We start from the raw sequence: 8,929 nt of genomic DNA, 5'->3' as shown, positions 1-8,929 counted from the left end.
GTAATATGGCATTAATGATGAGAAAGAACATAATAGCAACAAATCACTGGATTTTCCTCTCTATTTACTGATCAGGAATCAGTTCCTTTTGTTTTGATTTTGCTTTGGGATGTGTGTGTGTGTGTGTGTGTGTGTGTGTGTGTGTTCAGATTCAGGCAACGACATAGGTTTATGGAGGCTTAGTAAATAGAAACAGTGGAATAAGAAGTGAAATCATGGATTTATTTTCAAAAGTGAATCAAGTGTGTGTGTGTGTGTGTGTGTGTGTGTGTGTGAGACACAATCAGATTATGCTGTGGACCTGCACTGGGAGAGGCTGGGGATAAGATTGATCAGAGTTGTCCTTACTTTTTCACATGGCTCTTAACATCTTCCTGTTATGGTAGGATATGAGTGTGGACATTGATAGTAGGTATAACGTGATATTTTATTTCAGGATAGTGTTAACTAAGCAAAATCAAGAGTCTGTCAGATTCTTGGGTGATAGCCATGAGTTAACAGAAAGAGCCAAACATTTTAGTGTAGAATTTCCATGAATCATTGAATCTGTATTACTGTATAACTCCATCTATGTAGGTGTTTCATATGCATGTCTTCTCTCACTGATAAGATTAGAAGCGTCTAGAAAACAAGAACAGTGGCTACCACTATTCTGTGCCCTTTAACACCCAGCAAAACATGGACATCAATAATTAAACTGAATTCAATTGTAATATGTTAAATCATTAATTGCTCTTTGTCTGTTTTTGTGATCTGAAAGGTGATGTGTCCCTGTCTGTGTTATTCAATTTAAGGTTTCAACCACTTTTCATTTAATTTAAGTTGAATGAGAGAAAATGCAAACTACATGACACATCATGTATTAATATTAACTTCATATACAAAATATTTTCACAAAAGCAAGACTTGCTCTCAGCTATACTTTAGAAAAATCATATCATTGTACCTTTATCAGTTTGGTTAGTAACTAAAGATAATGGGTAAAATTTCTGGAAGGAACTTCTCATTAAAATAAATAAAAACCTAAGGCTAGTCCTAATACAAAAAAGTTTGCATACTATTTTTTTTTCATGGACACCATAAATTCACCAAAGCATCTTACACATTTTGTAGGCTACTTCTCATTAAATGAAAAAAAAAGGGGGGGGGAAGCATTTACCAATGTCCCAAAGAAATAACAATCTAAGTCAGCATGATTATATATTTACTACAAAGTACAGTACATTTATTCTAACATTTCCCCACCTGGAAAAACTGGGCTTAAGTATCTTCTGTAATCAACAAGCAACACTGCATTCGTCCCAAAATGCCATGTCACCTTTGTAGCAATCAGACACTTGCTGGAATGGGACTTGGGAGTGGTGATGGTGATTGCAAAGGTTCTGATGTAGAAATTGCAGATGGAGAGCGGGGCTCTGGGGATGGACATGGAAAGAAGCAGAAAAGAGCCTGGAGAAAAGGCTGTCATATTTGCTTGGAAGAACCGCCAAATCAGAGAGCAGAGAAGATTTCATTGGAGGAGCTCCGTCAACGGCAACTAATCCTGTCATATTGAAAGCAAATTGCAAATGTTCTCTCCAGAAATTGTCCGTCCATTGCAGCTAATCGAACACAAACACATGAATACAGACACGCTCCTGCTGTACCCAAGCCGAAGACAGCCAGGCACAGAGACCTACTACAGTGAGCGCGCGCGCAGACACACACACACACACACACACACACACACACACACACACACACACCAGCTTGCGGGGTTGGCCAGAGCCTTGGAGTCTCAGATTCCACTAGGAACTCGCCAGAGGGATTGGAATAAGTGTTGCTCTCCCCACACTAATTACTACTTCCCCAGGCACTTTAGCGAAGAAATGAATCCCGCCCAGCTCGCCGGCACATCCAGGTCTCGGTTCTACTTTGGTCTCCAGACTTATCTTCGTGAAGTCCAGGTTTGAAAGTCTCATTTGCTTCTTTTTTGGTGGTTTGGTGTGGAGGGTGGGGGCAGCATCAATTTAACTCCAGTCTAAATCGCGAACCTGTCCCACAGTGTCCAAGTGACTGGGACCGGTGTGGGGTGCGCGACTGTGCTTGCGCGCGCGCAAGCCCCGCAGCTCCTGCCAGAGCCTTTGGGTCCGTAGTCTCCCCGCCTCCCCCGCCCCACCCCTCCAGTGTCGCGGCGCCAACTAATCTTTGCCTTTTCTCTTTCAAGATCAAGGGAGAAAGCAAGGCGGAGGCTGGCTTTGGACTCTAAGCGGTGCGCAGCTCGCGCCAGAGTGGCCGACCCAGAACCCGCGAAGGGTTCCTCGCTCCAGCTAGCCAAATCGCAGCCAGGGGTGACCACAGGAGCTAAACCAACAGCAGGTAAGAGCGCCCTGCTACCCAATTCTCCGCTTGCCCACACCAGGGACCCTGGTGCGAGGGGTTTCCTCCCAATCTCCCTACCCTGTACACTGAGAGGTCGCGGTTTTCGGGGAAATGGAGGGGGGTCCCTGACACTTGCATATTTTCCAAAGGAAACTTTAGCCCCTGAGGCTTGGAGTTATGAGGGCAGCGATGGTCGGTCTAGAAAGAAGGGGGAAATGAGGCACAGCGCAGGGTGGGGGCGCGATTACGCGGGTCACCGAGACCGGAGGAATGTGGCGAAAGCAGCGTGGGAGACGCGCTGCCCCGCAGCATCACTCCTTAGAGCATGTCATTCTCTCCACTGTCACTGAACCTTCTCCCAGTCAACCCCTCAGCCCAGATGCCTTCATGGAAAAGACTAGGAGAGCTTTGCTTCTTCCGCCCTCAAGCTCCTTTCTGCTCGGGGTCTGACCACGTCGTCTGTGCGTTAGGGTGGAGGCCCTGCTGCTCTTCTCTCGGTGTTGTCCCTGACTCCGCCTTCGGAGCAGCCCCTTCAGCGCAGGAGAGAGGGTTGGCATTGCGGTCCCTGTATCAAGGCAAAGGGGCAGGTGAATAAGAATGGGGCACGGTTTCCAGGACAAAAGAGAAGGAAGCGTTCAGCCACCCAATCCAATTTGTGACAGGCGCACGAGGTTGGCGGCCCGCCGCCACTGTAAGACAGGGTCCCAGCTCCGAACTGGTGAGGTGCAAGATAGTACCTGGGCTTTGCCACCCAACTCGCGGTGGGGACTGGATCAGCCGACAGGGCCATGAGGTCGTAGATAGGAAGCTGCGTGCCCTGAATGTTCCTCGCTGGACCTGGGCAATCCCCGCTAACTTGTAGCTTTCGGAACCCGCGAGGTGCGGACGGTCCAAGCGCAGTGGCGTGTAGAACACGTAGAAATTACACCTGTGCTCTCTGCCCCGCGCCCCTGGTGTGACCCCCGTGGAGTAGGTGGAGGTTTGCCTAGCAGAGAGCTCCTGTAGTGAAATTCACCCAAGTTATTGACTCAGAGTGGGCACACACCCCGAGCTTCCGTGCTCCTTCAGCACCGCAAACCTTTCTCTACTTCCTGCAAGTAGCTGTCCTCGAGGCTGCTCTGAGCCATCAAATCATCCAAGGGAGGGTCGACCGACCCGCCAGTCCCTGTCTGTGATTCCAAGACTCTTGCATATATGGAAATATCCGCGGAGAGAATCGCTTGAGAGGAGGGAGGAGAGCAAAAAAATGGAGGTAAACGCTTAAGGCAAATAGAACTGCCCGCTGACATGTCACCCAAGCCGCCCTCTTGTGTCCTTATGTCAGTTCACAGCCATGGCATGTTTGTGACTGCAGCTATCCAGGGCTCCAAGTGCCCGCCCAGGAGCGGCGAGCCCTGCCAGAGAGTGGCGCCTCCGGGTCCTCAAGCTTGAAATGGAATCCCCCCACATTGACTTTCTTTTTCCATTACCTTCTGTTTTTTTTCTTTCTTTTCTTTTCCTTTTGTTTTGTTTTGTTTTTCTTGCTTTTTTCTTAGCATTGGGTGTCTAAGAGTACTTTGGCAGGCTTGTGGTGTGTCTGTCCCCTAGTACACTCAACCAGAGACAAAAACACACGTCCCCATCCCCACGCTTTGTCTCATACACACCAGCGCTCTGCGCACAGTCTGGACAGCCCGGGGCATCTGTGGCCAGGGCACCGGCATGGTTTCAGACTGAGCCCCGCACAGCAGAGGGGAGCCAGCTGACTCCAGAAGTAACTCTGGAACGACTAGAAAGGCCTGCAGTAAAACTATATTTGGATGGGGAGTGTGGTGGGGGAGGCTCTGGGAGGAACGACTCTGCGCTTCCCCTATGTAGAGCTTTGAGTGCTCCAGAGGCTGCTGTACCTCAGGCCTCTGTCCCTACTGCACAGGCCACTGGTTGTCCCCACAGAAGCCCACCGGACGGGGCAGCATCCTTACTCTAGCCTGCCCAGGGAAGTCCAATGACCTAGTGCTGGGGTGCGCCAGAACCTCTCTTCACTCTTTGCAATCCTGTGTCCCTAGATTGAAGAAGCTCTAAAAACAAAGCAGGTCATAAACTCCAGGTTAACTAATTCTGGATTGTAAGGCGAAGTCCTTCACATTGTAGTTTGCTTTTAATGGGGATATGTGTATAAACAGTCATGATAAGGATATGGTAGAAGGTGTGCGTGTGTGTATAAAATAAGAATTTTCATTTTTAAGTAAATAATAGGGATGATGATACTAGGAACCAGTACAAACCAGTAACAATTAGGCATTAGGCATATGTGTATCATCATTGTTGGGGGATGATAACCAAGGCACTGATGATTGTAGAAGTAAAACCACTTGATTTGGCCAAGAAACAGTTTCATGCTGGGAACTCCATTAGGCTGCAATTCAGAGAGTGGACTTTTGAGACTCTGGTCAAATGGATGGTAAAATTCTGTGCCAGCAATATCGCAGCTTTGCAGGCTGGGCAGTTAAGGTCTCAAGAAGTAATGCTAATGCCATAATAGTTTTCTATTGTTGTTAAGATTATTAATAGAGGTGCTTCAGTTGTGGAAATATGAAAGATAAGCAGCTTCCCATTTACTCTGTTTGCTTTACTGTACTAAATAACAGTTCCAACTACGCTTAAAAATAAGACTTATCCTTAAAAGATATAGGGACTCCAGCCAGGTTGGTTTGTTTGAAAGCTCTGTGAATGAGGTGAGGTGGGCTTGGTTGAAAGTCCTAGGACTCAAAATTCAGAGTAGAATGCCTGACAGATGCTTTGTCTTCTGATAAAAGCAAAAGGCAATGTTTGTTTATATATGTGTGCCTGAGGGTGCCTGGAGGGGAAATGGAATGAGAAAGTAAGTGGATTTGAATATCCCTATCATAGTTCAAGTACAAGCGAACTCAAAGAACATGTTTGCAGCTCTTAACTGACTTCAGAGCAGATGTGGAAGAAACCAGCAGTTCAAACCCAGGTAAAATTCCTTTTGGAATGATTTCCCAGATTCTCTCAATTTGGGAAGACAGAGATGGCTATCATTACATTAAAAACAACAACAGGCTGGGGATATAGCTCAGTTGGTAAAGTGATTGCATTGCATGCACAAGGCCCTGGGTTCAATCCCCAGGAAAAAAAGAAAAAAAAAAAAACACCAAAAACCCCCCACCGACAACCAACAGACTACATTGCTCTAAATGTGATGTTGGCATCTTCCAGACAATCCCCAAAGTCAGGCAGCTGTATTTATGTCCACTAGGCAGTTTCCCAATTCCAATCCTCAGCAGCCAGCCCCCAGGACCAAGGGCACAAGAGGAATGGATGGGCAGTTTCAGAGGTAGGAAGAAAATAGCACAGTCACCAGCCTGCTGGTGGAGAGGGAAGACATGGAAGGTACAAATGGCACAACCATCAGTGGAGAATAAGCTGGCTAATTAGAAGTCACCCTCTGACCCTTGGCAATGAATAAAGTTAAAACAAGTACAAAGGAGGAGGAAGAAGAGAATACAGAATAGAATGAGAGAGAAAAGAGGAGGGAACAAATGGGAAATGGGGGAAGGAGAGCAAGAATCTGTGACTGTGTGTGCTGTTTTTTCACAGTGCAGGGATCATCTTCTGTCCCTAATGTTGGCCTTCTTTAGGTTATTGTGTGAAGACCCATTGTTTTAATATTTATTTTTTAGTTATAGGTGGAAACAATGTCTTTATTTTACTTTATGTGGTGCTGAGGATCTAGCCCAATGCCTCACACATGTTAGACAAGCGCTCTTCCTCTGAGCCACAACCCCAGCTCCCCCATACTTAATCTTAAAATTTCTTCCTTTTACTCAGCAACATAGAGATAGATAAACATTTTATTACACGGTTTGCTTGAAGGGCTGATCTTCTTCATTGAAACTGATACTGGAGTTGATCCATTATTTTATGATGTGGGGTCTCTGTCACACGGCTCCTTGTGTTGAACACTGTCAATATCTTCCTTGTGGCTATTAACAACTGGCTTTTGTTTCCTATCATCTGTTCCCATTCTGTTTCCCTTTGGCTCACTGAGAAAATGTTAGGACTCCTTTCATTAAGGGTCATCAATTCAAGTGTGAGGACTACATCCCCAAGCTTCTCTGCATTCCCAAGCTTAACTGGGTTGTGTTGTGGTTTTGGTGGTGTTTGTTTTATGGGGGGATGGGAAACAGGTCATCTTTCATTGGGCAGGTATCTTCAGAGTATGTCATAAGTCTCTGGTACCATCCCAATCAGCTTACACATATTATATTATGTGTTTTGTTAGTGCTCTATATTTCTTTATCTTCACAACTTAAGATAGTGCCAGGCACATCCTAGGGACTTATTTTATCTTTGTTCACTGAGTAAATAGATTATTTGATTTTTCTCATTTCATCATTGCAACAAAATATGAAGCAGCTGCTATTTTTCTGGTTTTGTAGGAGAGGAAACCAGCATTCAAAGGGTCCTAGATCATACAGCCTGTATGATGCAGCCCCTGCATGCAAACACAAGCCTGTCAGACTCCAGTCTTCACTCCTGTACTGTGCTGATTGGCTCTCTATACATAGCTGTATCATTTGTTTCTCCCTATGTTTAGGGAATGCAAACTGTTGTATTCAGAGTTCAATGACGTTCTACCCATCTGTTTAATTCAACTTTGCATGTTCTTGTTGGATCCCCTAAACCCTAAGCAAAGAAGATTCAGTGCCAACAAGATTCTTAGTTGACACAACATGCTTATTCTATTTAGTCAGTGATTGCCTCCGGCAGGGGAAAACAAAGGCACCCAAATTACCTGACATTTTGGCAGATGACATTTACACTTCTCAGCTATACTGAGATATTACTAAATGGATTTTGTTTTGTCCGAAGCAAAAAAAAAAAAAAAAAGAGGGATTTTGGTATCATCCAGTCAAACTCATGACAGGTGTTGAAGTGGACAAATAGAGTTTCCCAAGGTGACACAGCTAACCAAGAGCTTGGCAAGAACACCCACATGCCAGTTTCCAGTCTACTGCCTCTTCATTTGGCCATGCTGAATGAGCATCTCTTTCTTTGGGGGGCATTTAAAGTTCTGAACTTCAGTGGCTTCATTTACTTTTAATTAGACATTCTTGTCCACCTTTCCTTTGAAAGGCATAACATGACTTTGTGAATTGCTACTAACAAAAGATGAGGTGGGTTCCAGTTCGTTTGCCTCCTTCTACTCCTTATATATTTTTGTCTTACTTTATTTCATTTTCTTCTTTCGTTATTCACATGTTCAAGCTCCTTTTATACTATGACCTAAATATACAATCATCTTAACTGGTGCTGTTACCATGGTAATGTTTCATGGTAGATAAGGGTATACACTAAAAAACCAGTTTCTTTCATTAGTAATGGAATTCTTTCTCACCCCACCCCTTCCCCCTACAGTCAAGCTTTCGCTGACTGATGCCCTCTGGTGTTCAGTAACAGGAAGCACACTGATTTGGACAGGATAAGGACATTATTTTTAAAGCTTTGTGTGTGTCCGGGGTTGCGGGGTTGGGGGTGCGGATTCCAATTTCAATTACAATTTGAAATGGACATAAGTAAGAAAGATTTTTAATTAATATAATTGAAGCAAGGAGATTACAATGAAGTATTTGTTTTTGCATTGTTTAGTGTTATGTACTGTGCAGCATTCTAGACAGTTATTGCAAAGGGAGGGATATTTGTATCCTTTTATACCTAACATTGTGAAAATGTGTCTATGGGAGAAATAAGAGATTCCACTGAGATATCTCTTAGAGAACCCAATAGAATATTCTATATGTTTCAGTCTTTAAGACTTCAAAATGGAAGTCTTCTCTCTTTAGAATGGAAACCATTTTTCTTGCGGGAAATATTTGGAAGCTTTATTTTTTCTATGATTATATGAACAATATGAACTCTAATTTCAATTTCACATTATTTTTAATTACTAAAGATATAATGAACTGGAAATGAGGCAGATGTACTACCAACAGCTTTTCATTCTTCCTCACACCAAAGTCTATATTCCTCCAATCCAGTAAGTCTATCCCTGAGATCTCTATAGGATCTATCCCCTCCACTCCATCGGCACGTCTTTTCAGACCTTTAGCACCTCTTGCATGGACTATTACCAGAGCCATATGTTTCTAACTGGTCTCCTGCCCTTCTGTCTTTCTCTAGTACAATCTAGTCTCTCAATGCTAGAGTGACCTTTCTAAAATGCAAATCTGAAGATGTAATTTTCTTGGGAAAAACTTCAGGGTTTCTTGACTGTTTTGGATAAACCCTGATGTAACTCTCTCAAGATCTGCCATAATTGAGTAAAGCTATTTGCCTGATGGATCTCACCCACCATTTCTTCATTCTTCAACTGCACAGGAGGGAATACTCATAAATAGCTATACGAGTATAATGATTGGTACATATGTCAAAATATTTCTTTTTATTCTCCTCCTCTTCTCCTTCTTCTTTTTCATGTAACTTTGTGTGCTCACTGTATCAAAAAGCAATGATAAACTGCATTCTTGCTAATATATATATATATATATATATATATATATATATA

At 43.9% G+C, this 8,929-nt stretch overlaps 1 protein-coding gene across 5 annotated transcripts in view; it reads left to right on the top strand.

Moving 5' to 3' along the window:
* The first annotated feature begins 1,804 nt into the window (after positions 1-1,804).
* Positions 1,805-8,929, top strand: part of Chrm2 (cholinergic receptor muscarinic 2) — a 132,089-nt gene continuing 124,964 nt past the window's right edge. For all 5 annotated transcript variants that reach the window (XM_048786898.1, XM_048786897.1, XM_048786899.1 and 2 more), the window contains exons 1-2: positions 1,805-1,946; positions 2,207-2,358. The gene's annotated coding sequence lies outside the window, so the exon portion shown is untranslated. The remainder of the gene's footprint in view (positions 1,947-2,206; positions 2,359-8,929) is intronic.

Source organism: Marmota marmota, unplaced genomic scaffold (genome assembly GCF_001458135.2).
Source record: "Marmota marmota marmota unplaced genomic scaffold, marMar, whole genome shotgun sequence".
NCBI classification, from domain to species: domain Eukaryota; kingdom Metazoa; phylum Chordata; class Mammalia; order Rodentia; family Sciuridae; genus Marmota; species Marmota marmota.
Note: the sequence above shows the minus strand (reverse complement) of the source record. Positions and strands in the feature narration are given on the sequence as shown.